The sequence below is a fragment of the Erpetoichthys calabaricus genome, chromosome 3, assembly GCF_900747795.2.
Source record: "Erpetoichthys calabaricus chromosome 3, fErpCal1.3, whole genome shotgun sequence".
NCBI lineage: Eukaryota > Metazoa > Chordata > Cladistia > Polypteriformes > Polypteridae > Erpetoichthys > Erpetoichthys calabaricus.
The window spans coordinates 223,217,203-223,234,644 of NC_041396.2; the positions used below are offsets into that span (position 1 = coordinate 223,217,203).

General features: G+C 36.6%; 1 protein-coding gene across 1 annotated transcript in view; it reads left to right on the forward strand.

Annotated features, from left to right (window-relative positions):
* Positions 1-14,998: 14,998 nt before the first annotated feature.
* LOC114649428 (PC3-like endoprotease variant B) overlaps positions 14,999-17,442 on the forward strand; it is a 534,722-nt gene continuing 532,278 nt past the window's right edge. Inside the window, exon 1 of the mRNA XM_051924671.1 lies at positions 14,999-15,031. The gene's annotated coding sequence lies outside the window, so the exon portion shown is untranslated. The remainder of the gene's footprint in view (positions 15,032-17,442) is intronic.

A 17,442-nucleotide genomic window follows, 5' to 3' on the forward strand; every position in this document is an offset into this window, starting at 1 on the left:
ATATATATATTTATATTTCTCTTCTGGTTCGTCCTGCTTCCACTTCAAAACCGGTCCCGCCCACACGCAGCCGACACGGCATTTCTCAATTCCTATTCGTCGTCTTCCATGTCATGCACTATACTGGCCTGCTGAGTGTAATACATCCAACAAGTACTCGAGATGCTGCCACTATGGTAAAGTAGCTTTACCACCTTTGCGGGAGCCACCCGTGTCTTTACAGCAGCTTCTTACACAGCAAACATCAGAAGCAAAAAATTATCATGAACACTTTTGAGAATACAGCTCTTCTCTAGCGTTTGCTTCCATGGGTGCATAGATAACTCAACCTCCTGGCCACAGACCATACTGTTTTAAAATACACAGGCAAATTTATCACCAAATCTCTCCACTATACACTAACACTTCTACCTCTCCAGGATATGGACAGTTGTATGTTTTTGAAACAGCGCCAGCTACTGAAGTAGCTTACAAAATAAAGCAAACTCTGCATGCAGCAAAAATGTACTTCTCCAGCTAGATTCCATGCTCAGAACCATCAACCCCTTCATTAAATCGTACAAACACATGCATGAAATCGCTCAGTCCAATCCAACAGCATCTGTATGAATGGTTTTCAAGGAAAACCCTAGGCAGGATTTATGATGATACAATGCCCTGACATTGCAGCGATTTTCGTCGGAGAAGATGGTGAAACGCCTGCCGAAAGGGACATTTGCATCTATACCATAGGCAACTCCTGTAAACAGATTTCCACGCTCAATATGAATTGCGATCCTATGGTTTACCCACTTTTATTCCCTTACGGAGACATTGGCTGGCACAAAGATTTACAACATGTTCCCAATAAATGAACCGCCAAGCGAATAAGGCTTACACAAAAACTAACTTAATCAGTTGTAACGCGAAAAGATGCCGACAAAAGAAGAGAAGCAGCGGGCCGCTAGGGTGGAGTAAAGAAGAGCTGCCCAGGAAGCAACAAGCACATCAAACTCTGAGCAAATGAATGCTAAACATACAGAGAAAGAGGATGAATACTATGAATGCTCAAGTCAAGTGTATTCACTGCACGTTATCGTGCAGTGCGCCGTTACTGGTATTTATATATAATGTGTGTGTATATATACAGTATATATATATACATATTATATACATATTATATACATACATATAGTATATATATATTGTGGGATATGGCTGGCCTGTCATCCCGGCCAACACACCCAGGCCGCCAGATGGAGCTCTTCCTGCAGCATGGAAGTGCCCCGAATACCAGCAGGGAATCATGGACAATGGAGTTTTCCTTTACAGCCCTGCTGGACACCACAGGGGCCAATAGATGACGCTGCAGGGAGGCCCAGAGAGTTGTTTGTGCCCTATAACCCAGAAGTACGTCGTAGGCAAGGCGACAAAGAAAATGACGTGCTTCCGGGATGAAGAAAAGGACTTTTTATCTGACCCGGAAGTGATAAGGAATCACATGGACTGTAGGGTTGGAACCACTTCCGGGTCAGGGAATATAAAAGGACGATGGGAAAACCCAGACGCTGAGCTGAGCTGGGTGGAAGGGTGGCAACGCGTCTGGGAGTGAGGAGGATTATTGTAGTGATTAGTATTGTGTATTATATGAGTATTGTGGAGAGGAGGGTGCTTTGTGCACGTATTTGTTCAAATAAATTAAATTATTGGACTTTTACCTGGTGTCTGACATGTGGTCTGAGGGTTCAAGGGGTCACGGGGACCCTAAATCTGTCACAATATATATATATATAATGTATAGATGCTGTATACATATTAACTTATTTTGATATGCATGCATGTTTAATCAGCATCTACTCTAATAATGACCTCATTGAATGTATGTAACATACACCAGGCAAGAATTAACCGCAAAGTCTGTGTCTGCTATGAGATTACAGACAGAAGTGTGCACATGCTTTAATAGTACCGTAGGAAGATAAGGTGCAGCTAAAGATGTGCCTTTTAAGCGCTTGTGCCACATGCACACTTGTGTTTACAAATACCCTCATTATTACCCTGTGCCTCTTTCCCAGAATGTTGCTCACAATATCCAACACTATGATTTCTCTTTTTACAATACAGCCCTCAGAAAAGTGTTGGCTGGCAATGCCTGTACTCTGCTCAGTGATGTTGTTTGCCCTATTTATGACAGATGCAATGCAGTAGATTGTTATTTAATAAATAATTTCACTAATATCCTGCAACTGTTCACATTCTGATAGGTATAGTTTCTGTTGTGCACTATGCAAAGGTCACTTTATTTCTGAATACACCTTCCATATATTTATTTTATTAGCAGGCTCCCAACCTATGCCTATAATATAATTAGTTTGCCAAGTGCAGTGGAGACAACAGATGATGCTTGGAGTAAATAAAAGGGTCTGCTTAGGGCACAGTTCTTGTAGATTTTAGAGGATTGTGAAAAGTCAATGCAGATAGTCAGCAAATAGCAAGGTGAGGCACAACGATAGGAACAAGCAAAGATAGCTAGTGAGGAAAGGGAGAGTACAGGTCACTCACTTTATTGTTAGACACTTTATTGTTTTGGTAGCATCTCCCAAGGTCTGGACAGTGTGGGTGTACATTTGTATAGGACTGCAGCAGCAGAAAACAAAAGGGCCTCAGGCATATCTGAAAAATAGTGTTACATCTTTTATTCTGATGCTTTTCAAAAAGTATAATGTATTTGACACTGTAGGATACAATACAGCTTGTGGGTTTTTGTGCAATATCTGTCTATATTTGACATAAAACATAACATTTCAGACAACTCATGAATAAGAGTAAAACCTGTCATTACATTTAGAAATTTCTAAGGACTAAAATGATTGCCTTATTCCCTTATATGTAAAACCATAAAACTAAAAGAGAGCCTGCTTATTTTTTCACATAAGCGTACACTTTTGGCCTAATGTGAGTAATGTGGCTTTCCCACAGGACTTGGGCCCTAACTGCCTTCCCAGTTTGGATGCGCCCAGGGTTCTGTTTGTACATCCTCTCTGTATTTGAATTGGTTTCCCGCTGATACACCTCAAAGATCTGCACATATGTTTAAGTGTGGGTGTACATGACCCATGATCCTCTGACATCCTGTCCACTGCTAATTTCTGTCTTGTGCCCAATACATCTGGTATAGAGGGAAAATTAAGAAAAAAAATGTAATGATGTATGCAAATTGCATAAACGACTGTAACAAATGACATATATGTAAATTGAATAAACCAATATAAAATATTGATCACAAAGAGGAAAAAAAGCACTTAAAATGGATTGTTACATGTGCCTCAAGGGCAAATTCATTTTAAGTGTGAAGTGCACTGTATTCATGTCATTTTCCCTCCCCCACCCCTTGTTTTAAACGCTGACTATACATTTAATATTTATTTTCCCTTGGGTGTGCCAGGTATGAGGATATCTGATAACCTCGAACAAGAAACATTTTGTTCTTCATGACAAGCCTTCCATGTTCTACAAAATGTTAATAGAGACAGTAAATAGGCATTGCTTGAAACCTATTCTGGGGTTCTGTTTGTTGACTTTTTATTTTTCTTCCTATATAAACTATTCCAAATGCCCATGGAAATATGTGAATGTGAAGATGTTTTTTTAACCCTGCATAAATTGTTGTGCTGATTTTTCTTTTCATATTGTACAATATACCCCAGCGTTAAGATCACAAGGTCAGCACATGCATACTAATTAATGATTGCTCAATTCAGCATGTCAGGAAGTGTGTGTGTTTTTTCAACGGACACAACTCAATTTGCATTTCAATTGACTGTGGCAAATTTACTTGGTCTCTTCAGGAGATAGTTGCTTCACCTGTGCAAGACCTGTTTCAGCCTAAATATCCACTTTACTTTAATCACTAGCAGGCAGCAGTATTAATGGTGATAATCCCCATAAGAACTGAAGGTGCATAACACCAGCTGTGATGTTACTGCATGATATGAGGGAAAAATCAATGGAGCCTGGAAAAGGCACACACACCCACTATTCCTACTGTATATTTCAGTTTTTAGATCCATGTAAGGAAAAACAATATACAGTACATACATTTCAATCATAAGACAAGACATACCATGCTGTATTTACTGGTATATATTTTGCAAACTGTTGTAAAGAAACTACATATATAAAAGACAGTTATGAAATGTAGCACCTAAAAGAGTCCTGTTTTTTTATGGATTTTTATATTTTTGCCTTATGTTTTCCTATTTATCATTAGACCTGCCCGATCCAGTTCAGGATCACAAGATGCCCGTACATGACGTACAATGCAAGAACCAACCCTTAGTTCTTTATCTAGAAACCTGGAGTACAGGTAGAATAGTAAATTGTACACACAAGCCATCATAACCACATAGAATAGTGTAGCGAGTAATGTAGTAGGTAGTAGTACTTTGGGTACTTCTAAATCTTGACTTTCAGAAGTTACATAAAGAAACACTAATAAGCAGTTGTAAAAGACAGACAGACATTGAGGCACAACGATGTCCAATGATTGTCACCTTCTTCTTTGTACAAAACACAGTGCATGGACCACCACAATAAACTCAGCTCAGTCCTTTCTTTGCCTTTTCTTTCTTCTCTGTTGACGTCACTCCTCCTCTCACAAGCTGTGTCTTCTTCCTCCCGACTCGATTAATGGAGTGAGGCAACCCCTTTTATAACACCCCAGATGTGCTGCAAGTGCTTTGCAATGATCTTCCAGTGGCACTTCCTAGTGTGGCAGCAGTGCCGCATGAGCACCCGGAAGCACTCTGGGTGTACCTGGAATTTCTTCCAGCAGCACTTCCGGTTGTGGCGGAAGTGCTTCAGTCCAGCGCTCCATAATCCTCCGGGCGCACCCTGGCGTTGGCCACAGGCCCCAACAGGGTTGAGCTTCTAAGCTCTGATCCTGGCCCTGATGCAGACCAGGGCGACTGCCCTCTCATGGTCCAGGAGAGGTATCGTTCCTCCCCCTGTACTTCCAGGCATCCCAGCTGGGCAGGATCCCCAGCCATCCGCCACACAGTGTTGGATAGAATGGTATGTAATATCTAAAATTTTCTTTTGGAATGGCCATCAGCCCAATACAGGGCATGTTCACTGATGCTTTAGAGCTATCATTTAATCTGTCTCTGTCATGTGCAATAATAAATGGAAGTACTGGTTGAAGAATGCACATGGAAACGGACAGAATATGCAGTAAGCAGGTCTGCTTTCAAATGATTCTGGAGCCATCAGACAACAGTGTTGTCCACAATAATAATGATAACATTATTTTCAACTTTTTTTTTTTTTTCTACTTTACCGTTTGCTTTTGTGGCGCTGCTCACAATAAGGAAACCAGGGTTCACGTCCCAGGTCCTCCCTGTGTGGAGTTTCCATGTTCTCCCAGTGTCTGCATGGGTTTCCTCCAGGTTCTCCAGACATGCAGGTTAGGTGGATTGGTGATACTAAATTGACCCTAATGTGTGGTTAGAGTGTGTGTTTGTGTGTTTGTCCTGTGATAGACTGGCACCCTGTTCAAGGTTTGTTCCTTCCTTGCATCATATGCTAGCAGGGATAGGCTCCAGGACCCCCCACAATCCTGTTCGGAGGGTAAGAAAATGACTGTTTGCTTTTGTTAAGCTGGACTAATATTGTGGCACAGTGCAGCATCAGTATAATACAACTTACAGTATTCTTGTATAGTGCTCTTCACTGAGTGCAGGCACAGAACTTTGTGAACAATTCTCAGTTAAAATACAACTATAGATTATACTAATTACTAAATACAAAACTGTTACACATATAAATGTAATTTTATTTAAACACAGAGAATTCTTGGTTCAAATCTGGGCACTGCCTTGTGGAGTTCTATTTACTTTGGTATATTTTGTAACTCGGATGCATTCCAGAGATAGACATATTAAAATGACTAGCAGCTCTAAGGGAAACTGATATAAGAGTGCCCTGCAGTGGACTGGCACTAAGTTCAGGTTCTGCTCTTGAGCTATTTCAATAATTCTGCCTTCATGCCAATTTCAAGATGCTGCTGCCTGCCTAAAATTCTATGAAGGTACAGCTATGAAAGTGCAATTTTAACTCAAAAAAACATGTGGTCCACAGAGCCTAGGTTTGTATAAATGTTTACCAAGTGAACCTTTAATTTGTTTTGTATTAGTCAATAAAAATTAAGGTGAAGGCCTGTTTTCTCTTCTTGTATGTTGCCTTTAAAGAATGAAATTATGAGTCTTGCTGTACTTCATTTAATTTTCTGAATTTATTTTATCCAAGAACCTATATCAACTAACCCAGCATGAGATGCTCATCTATCGCAGTTCTTAAGTGTACAGTCTCTTATACTTCACGAATTTGGAGTTACCAATTTACCTAACCTACTTATGTTTGGGATGTTGTTAGGAAAGCAGAATACACAGGGAAAATCACAGAGATGCAAAACCAATGTGCAGACTTTACAGAGTTAGTAACCAGTCAGCCTCTTAGTGCAGGTGTCTGGATCAGTGAGAAAACAGAACTAATGACTGTGCCACCACATTGCACCATCATCTAAGTGTTTCTTCAAAATTTTAATTTACTTGTGGGATATGCCATTCTAAGTAACTGCAATCACTTACACCCTACCTGAAGTCCCTGTTGGGGTGCCTTTAATGTGATGATTTACTGTTCCCTTTGTGTTTATGTACTGTACATTCTTCCCAGGGGCTTTAGTTTTTTCCCCCCTCACTCCAAAAACATTTATTAGGTGTAATAAAAGGGACTACAAATGCAGGCAATATGAAGTTAAGCAGGACAGGAAAAGCAATCTAGAATGTCCTAATGGGTTTATGCACTGGCAGAAATACTGTAATACTGATACTATAGTATAATAATACAAGAATAATATAAATATACAGTAATAGAATAACAATAATATAAATACGACAATGGTAGTTTCACTAGTCACCCCAGAATACTAACAAGACTGTGCCTCTTCACCAGAGTAATAGATTGTGCCCCAGAAGTAGTTAGTCTTGGAAATTAAATATGGATAAAGGTCAGAGGGGATAATGGGAATGAATTAGTTTTTCCAGCTGATATGTAGCAGCTTATTTGTGGCTCCCTATTTTAAGGATGGCGAGGGAACCCTAGGACCATTAGGAGAGGGGGCATGGTCCAGAGTATTTCATAGACTATTGTTTTATCAGAAAAGTGATGTCTGTGGAAATAGTTCCTGGCCAGGGCTTAAAAAACATTCCCATACATAAGACAGGTGAGCTTATAGTCAGGAAGTTTAGTGTTGGAGGGCAGAAGAAATGCCAGAAAACAAAGAAAAGGAAGAATGAACAAGCAGGAGGAGACCTGTTGTAGTAATAGTGAGGTAGACAAGTGGATCGGCCACCCTACCCAATATGGAGACTTGGACCCCTGTTAAGGCAGCCCAGAATGACATGTACACTTGCTGTTTTCCCTTTTTATTACTTTGTCATAATCATTTTCATTTATTAGTTTTTGTTCAGGTCTGTTCAAGAAGCTCCCCCTTCTGGCCACAAAGGCTAACCTGGAATCCTTTAGGCCTGGTTTCCAATATAACTGTCAGGGCAATGACCTTAGACCCTGACCAGGGAAAAGCATGTGTTGAGCATACTGAACGCAGACACTCATGTTAATATTATTTGTTTTCTTTTTGTATGTACAGGATATTGTTATCTTAATCTATGCTGGAATCTATTTCTTAATAAGTGTAACAAGTCTGTTAGTCACAATTTAAAGGTACAATATGAATGTAGAAAACCACTGACAGAAAGAAACAGAATGACGGAATTCTTTAATCTTGGAATTTTTTACTGTATATTTATGAATGTAATATTTAATAATATGAGAAGAAAACCAATAAGAAAAAAATCTTCATTTCCTTTATTTATTATGTGAATATAGCAAAAATTATGCAAAGGTCAAAATGTTATTGGTCCTTAACATGCTGCTCAGTAAAGAGTGGCTTTACTGCCTCCCTCTTTTCTTCTCAGTTGAATATACAATACATTGTTATTCTCCTAATTAAGTTTAATTTTATAAATTCAGGAGTCCTTACACCCTACTATTACAGAAGCTGCAACATTTTGAAAACCATACCAAATGAGGCCACTTTATGCACAAAATGAGTGCTTCATTTTTGGCAGAAATGCTTTATTTTCAATATTATTTTGTGAGAAAGTAGGTACAGTAAGGTAATGAATTATGTCACTAAGCGAAGTGATATTATTCGAAGCCACGATAAATATCACAGGAGGTGTTTTATTAGCACAGTCAACAATAAAGCTGTGATATATTTGGAAAGAAGAAAGGGGGCGAGAGACATCTAATTATTTTTTGGCCTAAGGGATATTTCATTTTAAAAATGACTGTTAATTTGATCCTTGTCGCACATGTGTTTTTTTTCCAGGTTTACATGATCTTACTTTAATATGACACGTACTTAAACACTTGACTTAAGTGCACAGCATATTAATGGTATCAGCTAAGTGCTAACTGGGAGGTTCAAGGGGCAGCTATTGATAGCACTCTGGGTAGAATCCATTTGCACACGCTTAGCCTCTTAATCCTTCTTTCTGGAGTATTTTCTTTCTATGCAACAATACAAAATGAAGCCAAAATGCTTGAATTAGTAAGATAATCTGAATATTTCTAAAACGTTTACTGAAAAAACAACATTATTAAGAGGTCCATGGCTGTTGGAATTTAAATCTATACATCAAAGCACAGAGATAAAAAATGTGTGCTGTAACACTAGCCCTTGGTTTAGTCTGATTAGACCAGTTGTAGACAAACTATTGGATAGATTGGGCTACAAAACATCCAATGCAGCATTAGCTAATATGTCTTCACTTTAAAAGCAAATCTCAGCAGGGGTGTTGTTACAGTAAAAAATCATTATGATTTATTTCACTGTAAATGTGTTGTTTTTGTTCCACTTTAGAGCTGCGCCATCATTTTGATTATGAGGGTGAAACTGTCTAAAAATATGATTGGCTAGCAGAGTGTGTTATAGTGCCATTGGGGCTGGCTTTAGAGTTAATTCTTTTCTTAGAAAAATTGAATTTATTTTTCCATAACAGAGGCTCCAAACTAGTGCAAATGTTTGATGTTCATATTTTACTGTTGCAGATGTGCTATATTATATAAAAGAATGAATGTCTAACAATGGGTGTTGCTGTTTAAATGTATAATGCCATTATTTTGCAGAAAAACTGCTTTCTAGCAAATGAAACAAACAACAACAATTAACACTACGAGTTATTTTATATAAGTTTTTATCTTCTAAACAGCTTTTCCTATTCCGAAATAGTTAAATGTGTTAAGCGTGTACCTTAGGTTATTTTTCCAGAGTAAAAGGATGAAAAGTTTCACTTACACTAATTCTTTAACAAACAAGAATGAACGAATAAAACAGATATTTGCAATTCAGGCAGTAAAAATGCAATAGTTACATAACAAAAATATATATATATATATATATATATATATATATATATATATATATATATATATATATATATAATTTTTTTTTGGCTGGTAGGGTTCATCATTCTTAAGAAAAATGAGCTGCATATTTTTTAATCCCTGGCTGCATGCCCATGACTGCCCTGATAAAGAATTTTTGGTACAATAAAGGGTGGCACAATGTTTAGCACTGCTACCTCAGGATCCATATTCCTAAATCTGAATTCCATGTCAAACTGTTTGTCAGGAACTTGTTTAGAATTATCCAAAGTCTTTCAGAACTGTTTTTTATGTAAAATAACTTTTTTGTGTATTCAATTTGTTTTAATGACATTTTCACATCAACATTTGCTTCAGGTTTTCCTGCAGGTGTTGATATCTTATGGGCTAATTTTCATGGTACCACCAATTTGTTTATAGCAACAGTTGCTAGTCAGATTATGTGGATAGACATGATGTCATCAAGTTCCGATTATCAAAGCCTGTAGCGCCCTCAGCAAGATTTTTCAATTTTGCTATCTATAGGGAAGATGTCAATAAACTAAATCAAATTATTAGGAAAAATAATTGGGCAATATTCTGTATTTGTTATTGAATTTGCTTCTGGATTGTTTTATTTTTTTTATTTTGGTGCTTTGATATAAAGATTTTCAATATTCTGACTTTAGTAACAAGTCAAAGAATTTAGTTCATGATTTTTCAGCTCATAATAAAATTTATTCTGATTTAACCATCTGACTATTCTGCTATGAAGTGCCTCTCGAGGTCTTTTCTTCCCACTGCTCTAAGGCAATTCAATGCTTCTATCCGATGTACTCATTAAGTTTATACTTGTTTATTTATTTATTGATTGTCTGATTGGATGTATTATCTGCCCTGTGAGTCTGTATCGTTGTTTTTTATGTTTCTTTTGCTTAATGCATCTGAATTTCCCTTGAGATTAATAAAGTTGATCTAATCTAACCTAATCTAGTTTGTCAAAATTGTAAAAAGTTGAGTTTGCCCTAACCTCTATGTCTATATGGATTTTCTTCCCAAGATTTGTACAGTAGGTCGGTCCACTGTCGACTCCAGAATGGCATGAGTAGTGAGCCCCACAACAGGCTAGTGTCCTGTCCAAGTGTGGTTCCTGGCTTGTACTTAATGCTACTCAGAAGCAGGCTTTGGGCCCCTGCAGCCCTAAACTGAATGAAACAGATTTAAGAATGTTAAAATAGTGCACCTGTATTTAAATCTGTAGTGCTGCAGAACCAATATAACATAATTGCATTAATAATACAATAATGCATTAATAATTCATTGTTCTGTGGAATGAGTACTTATAGTGTGAAAACATTTTCTTGTTCTACATTATAAACCTTATCAGTCCATTCCCATTATATAATATAATGGATGTTATACATCTAATTTCACAAATGAACTAGTTGAACCATAAACTGAGTCAATGTTTTTATTCTTCATTTTTCTAATTTCTGTTTTCCTTAATAGTATTTATTTCCTGTAAGACAATGAATATACATTTCACCTAGCCAGCCAGATAAGAAAAATTTTTAAAAGATCATACCTGTCTTCAAATCAGGTATGCTGGTTACATCAAATAATCACTCATATGCTATGTTTCAAATGTGCGCCACCATGAAATAATTGCTTATTTTGTGACCTTGGTTAACTATATCTGGCAGACTTTTTTTATTAGTACACATCCAGAATAAATGTAAGGAATGGCATTTTGGAATGGTCTACTAAAATAAATGACAAAAAGAAAATGTAATTCAACTTTACATACATATTACATTGCTTTAATAATAATGCCCCCAGCTTTATCCAGCCTCTGGAGTATTGAAATTGTGTCAAATGTAACAGTGCTGCTCAGTGGAAGCCAATGCTGAAGCCTTAGGGCAAATCCATACCTGCAAACCCATAGTCAGCTGGAGTGAGAATTACTCATTTTACTAAAAAAAGAAAGAAAGAGGGATATGTTTCATGAATATACTTTCATTTTTGTGAGGAAAAATTGCAGCACCGTTTGCTTCTTATGTGCTGTAGTTTAAGTCATGTGTCATTGATTGACATAAATAGTACATCATTTTCCTCCTCAATACCACAAGTCTATATTGTAATTGAGCAAAATATATAAAATATTTTACTTGGATATGTGCATTAATTTGTGAATTGTGTGCTTTTCTAAGGGTTATGAGGTAGACTATTTCCCAAGCTAATAAAAATAATACTCTTGCATATCCACAGAATAACTGACTGTTAATGCAGGCATCTAGCTTATTTAATTCAATGTACAGGTATATAGTGCAGTGTAGTGTATGAGGAAAAAATAAAGCAAAAATAACCAGCAATCGCTAATTTTAATGGGTGAAAGAGAACAAATTATCCTAGTTGGAAAACAAAACAACATTTAAGACAAGAAAAGGGACGTTTGTCCTCCATTTATTGAAGATCCATTTGCTTAAACTGACATTCCAGACCACTAGAGCTGCTTAGGTCTATTGCCATAAACCCACTCCATCCATTTATCATCCTACCTACCCATTTTTGGCCATGGTATGAAGACATCACACAAACTCCAGGCCCGAACTTGTCTTAGTACAGTATGTCTTAGGTTACCATTTACATCCACCAAGTCTTAGAAACGCAAAATAAAAAGGACCAACCACACCGATTTTAAAACAACAAACATGTCACCATATGCAATTGCCAGGATCTTCCACCTTCACAATTCGAGATACACACCATCAAAGTGAGATTATTCCCTCAATGGCTTTTTTCATGACTCTTTGATTTCCCTTTCTGTGAACATTGAACCTTGCATGGGAATGCCAACACTAAGTTTAAATGTAAATTGTGTTAAGGGCTCCGTATGTTTAATTGCATGTTTGTGGCAAAAAGTTTTCCAAGTAAAAAAATAGGAAATCAAATGCACAAATATACACTAGGTGTGAAACACAGAATAATATGTATTCTGCACAAACCTATAGAAGTTAGTGTGATACTTGCAAAGAAAGCACCTGAGGGAGTTCATGAGCAGGTAACTTCACACCATACTTCCATGTTTAATTATTCATTTATATATTTAACTAGTCATTTAGTTACATCAATTTTATTTTTAAACATTTGCTGTGTTAATTGAACAGGGACAGCGTAACAGTTTTTTTTTTCATATGATTAAACTTTGAAGGCAGCAGAGCTGAGTTGAGAGGCCAATTGCTATATAGAATCCCTGTTAAGATATAATGATATTAATGACAATTGTACAAAATTATCTCAGCAATAGCATGATAACAATTGACCGCCCATGACATATTGGTACAGTAGATCCCATTGATATAATCATTACTACACAAGTTAGATTATCAATTATCAGACGTAACATTTAACTTCTGCCTTCCATTAAAATGAATTTAACCCCGTGCTTCTGCTCAAGCTGTAAGCTTTATTTGCTGTTGTTTTCTGATATGATTTAGTTATTAAATTGTTCAATCTGTTCAAAATAACAGTAACAGCAATTTTAGAATTTGCCTTCAAGCAGTGGTATGAATCACTTATTGTTAGCATGATCTGGCATGTGTCATTTTATATTAAGGTATTCAAAGATCTGATGTTAAGATCAAGCTGCTGACCGAATATAGTTGAAGTCTTAGTGCTTGGCAGTACTGTTTCAGGTTCTAGAATACATATATAGCTATGAAAAGTTCTCCTATAATTGTACATAAACATTTAAGTATAAGTAGAACTGTGAAGTGTATATAAGAGAAGCTTCAAAAGCCAACATGACAAAACAAAGAACTGTCTAAAATTTGTTGACCAAGCAATCACATACTGTATTATAATTGTTTAATCTACTCAGCAATCATGTGGTCGGGGCCTTTGATAGAAGAAACAGCTTTATTTTTTTTCAAATGCATTTTGTCTCAAACCTGTTCGTATACTGAGGTATACCTGGAAGTTGTCTGCATTTGCCTGATGTCACATGATTTTGTGATATGAGATTTACTGTAATCACAAAACCAGGTAAGGTAGTTAAACTCACTAATCATGCATATTGATTAGCACATACAAGTAAGAAGTTCACTGTACCCATGACAAAAATGGCCCTGTAAGACCTATCCTGCAGCATCGAGTAAGGCAGATATCTGAAAAGGGTGCCAGTGTTAAAACTTTTTAATAAGCTACACGTTGCATGGTCAGTTCAGGAGTAAGCTAATGATAATCTCACGGTCATTGTTCATTTCTCTATCGTGTTTTTATATAGTGCCTAAAGAATGACTGAGGATATGATTTAAGTTCCTGTATCAATAGTATTATAACGATTTATTTGAAAATACAACCGTTTTGGAAGATCACATCACTAAAAAAACATTTTGAACAGTTCCTCCTGATGTTAATAGTCAATACCTTTAATTTGTTTGCCTCGTACTATATTTAATTTTAAATTCTTGACATTATTTTAACAGTACAGTACAATCTCAAATTGTACTAGCCAAGTGACATTTCTATTTTGTATTTCGTAAGGTTTAATTTTATTGCTGAGTGCACATCCACTCCAGCTTCAACATGCAACTGATTTTATCAAGATGGCAATTGTAATAAAAACAACCAATCCAAAATGTTGAAAGTAACTTAACAGCTTCTAGAATACTATTGTGGTAAATATATTAAACAATTATGTTTCATCCACCATTAAGTTACTGCAATTAAATTCATTATACATTCTTTTTATTCTTAATGTCGGTAGGTCACTAAATAAATAAAATAGTGGAACACATTTGTCGTCAAAGAGAGAGAAAAGTCATTATGCATCGGAAGCATCCTAGTATGGACCTAGTTTGCTACAAATGGGTTTGGAACAGAATGTATTTACCTCTGCTGTTTAGTTGAGATTAAGACAATCAACCTGGGGTATAATACAGCATGTTACTATAGTAACTTTACAGTCTGTTTGTGTGTGACAAAAGAGGCTTCATCTCGTCCATTTCATGCTCCTGTGTCGACCCACTCCCTCCTGGTGTTTTATTATATCTGTCTTTAAGGCTGCCTGCAGGAGACACAGCTGCTATAGCCAAAAGCAGGCTTCGCTGTGTGAAGCAGAGTGCTGCATGGAAGCCAATTGCTTGATGGGATTATGGAATTTAAAGTATAGTCAAGAGAAAAGCAATATATCCTCTCTTCTCTGTGTGCTTGGATTTGGTGTCTTATATTCTCAGTCTTTAGTGGGAAACTGTAACTAGTGTTCTAGCATTTGCATTTATGTAGAGAAAAAATACACTGTATAAAGAATTTGTGTGATGAAAATGCAGCTGCTGTGCATTAGGATTAGTGAGTTTGTGACATAAATTGCATTTTGGAAATAATGTTTTTTTATCCCATTAGTTACAGAACAATTAATTGGCAAAACCAGTTTTATAATATGCAATATATCTAATATTGATGTATAATTAATGTTATAATGTTACCTTAGGTGAATGGATCTTTCTGTTTTCTTATCTTGACAGGTGTGGATCATACAAACAAGGACTTAAAAAAGAATTTTGTGAGTGATTTCTATTTGCGTTATTATTCAAACTTTTAAATATACAAAAATGAATAAAAATGTAATATACTCAATTTTTTCACCTCATTTAAGTTTAAACTGCAGGATATATATGATGCTGCCACGTACAGCCCATAAGGGCCTTACCTTAGCATAGATTTTACCAGCATCTGAAAATTTCCAGGAAAAGAAACTAGAGCAACATATTACTGATTGGATAAAACAGAAAGCGGGTGCTGTTCAAGAATATTCCATAGATACCTGATGAATGTCAGATCCAGTTACATAGAAGGTCATCATATATGACTAATATTCAAGATAGGCTTATCAAACTATTTCATGAGACAACATAATTTTTGAAGCAAAGCACTGTCATTCTGAAGGACATCCTCCGTTACACAAAACAAATACTGTGAGTGAGACAAAGGTGCAGTCTTAGCATTAAATTGCAACTAGCACTGGTCTTGCCTTCTATCAGAGCAAATGTGCTCTTAACATTGAATCAAAACACCTAAGGACATAAAATATCCACAAGCCAACATAGATAACATTATGAAAGATTGTTTGTCTTCAATACTTGAAAGTCCTTTTCCCATATTTAGTGTATTCCTGATGTTTGACTGTTTCGTAATTAAAGGATTATATAGAGATATTCTAGTTTTGAGGTAACAGTGCAAACCACTTCACAACTGTGCCACTATTATTATTTAATGTTGTAAGAAAATTCCTTTGGCTTATTGCTGCCTGAAGTTGATGTAAATACACCCAAGTTTATTTTAGTAATACTTAACAGATTATTGTATTTAATTTATAAAACTATAGTACTACAAGATTTTTAGGTAAATGTGCCGAATATTGCATTTGTCTCTGATTTGCTCTTCGGAACAACCAATATTTATCTAGCCATGAGTTCAATATGGTGTGTGTCCTATAGTTACTCAAATGTAGCTGTTTTCTTCAAATAATTTGTACCATGTCATCTCTCACATGCTGGATTGGATTGAGATCGGAGGACTGTTGAGTTCACTGCCTTGTGCTTAATTCACCGTCCTGTCCCTCGAACCACTCCAGGACAAAACGTACTGAGATATGGAGAATCCAGCTGAAAACTGTCCATTTGCAGATGGCTACACTTCACCCTTGATTGGCAGCAATGTTAACATATCTTTTGTTGTTCAAATGGCCCTCTTCTTGTATCAAGAAAACCACAGTATGACAGAAAACTATTACAACTACAAACTACAACCCAGCATTAATTGATTCATGAGATTTTCTCAGATCTCGGTCCTTCCTCCACTATGTACTTTGCGCTGATTGTACCTCTTAGGTTTTTGCAACCCAAGTTTCTAATGAAAGTCAATTAGGTCATTGGCTTTCATAGCCCATCCATCACAAGATATGATGAGCTGTTCATTCTGATATGCCTCTTCTGGCACCACTGTCTTACTCAGCTATTAGATACCTGGCAGTAAAATGTTTGTTTCTTTGCTTACGTGATGTGATTTGGCTCCTTTCATCACAAGTCTATTTCTTATCTCGGGATGATAATTACCAGACTATTTATTAGGCAGCGACCTAATACATGTCATCTCAGGGAGCCCTGCTGTTGCTAATAGTCATGCCAGTGTATTTGGTACCCATTGCAAAAGCCACTTAAATTTGTAATCTTAACCATTTTTACTGCTGTATAGTACACACACACACACACACGCACACATGCACACACACACACACACACACACACACACACACATGCTAAGGAGTCCCCTACCTATTTTTTATAATGTCACCACCCACTGATATGTAAATGACATGGGATTGTCTGGTGTGCCCAATAAAGTGGCCACATAGTGTGCATTATCTAACACTGGAGGACATTCACAATTTTCTGGTAGAAGCCTGGCTTTACACATAACAGCTTTAGCTATACAACAGCGAAGAAACAGCAATAATTTAAAACATTTTGAAAAGAAAAAAACTTAAAAATGCACACATTTTTTGTTACTTCAGAGTTATGTAAAATGGTATTATAGAACAGGGTATAATTCTGTAGCTTTACATGAAGAAATCTATTGTAACAGAGAACATATGGCTCTGGGAAACTGACCATAGAGGCCCATTTTAACCTTTTCTTTTCACTGCTGCAAATAACATTGGTGTTTGCTTTGTATTTAAGGAAGCAGCCAACTGAGGACCTGTAAGCCATGTGTTTCTCAAACTACACACTCAGATGTACTTAACATCTTATGCAACTGTCCATCTGGGTCTTATGCTTCTTTTTCTATCCTGATTAGATTTAGTTTGCCTTCTTCTCTCAAGTCAATAATGGACATGTTTTTATGAAAAGTTTGGTTTCATGGCAATCTGTCACATGGAATAAGTTTTGTTTCTGAAAATAATAGTAGACTAAA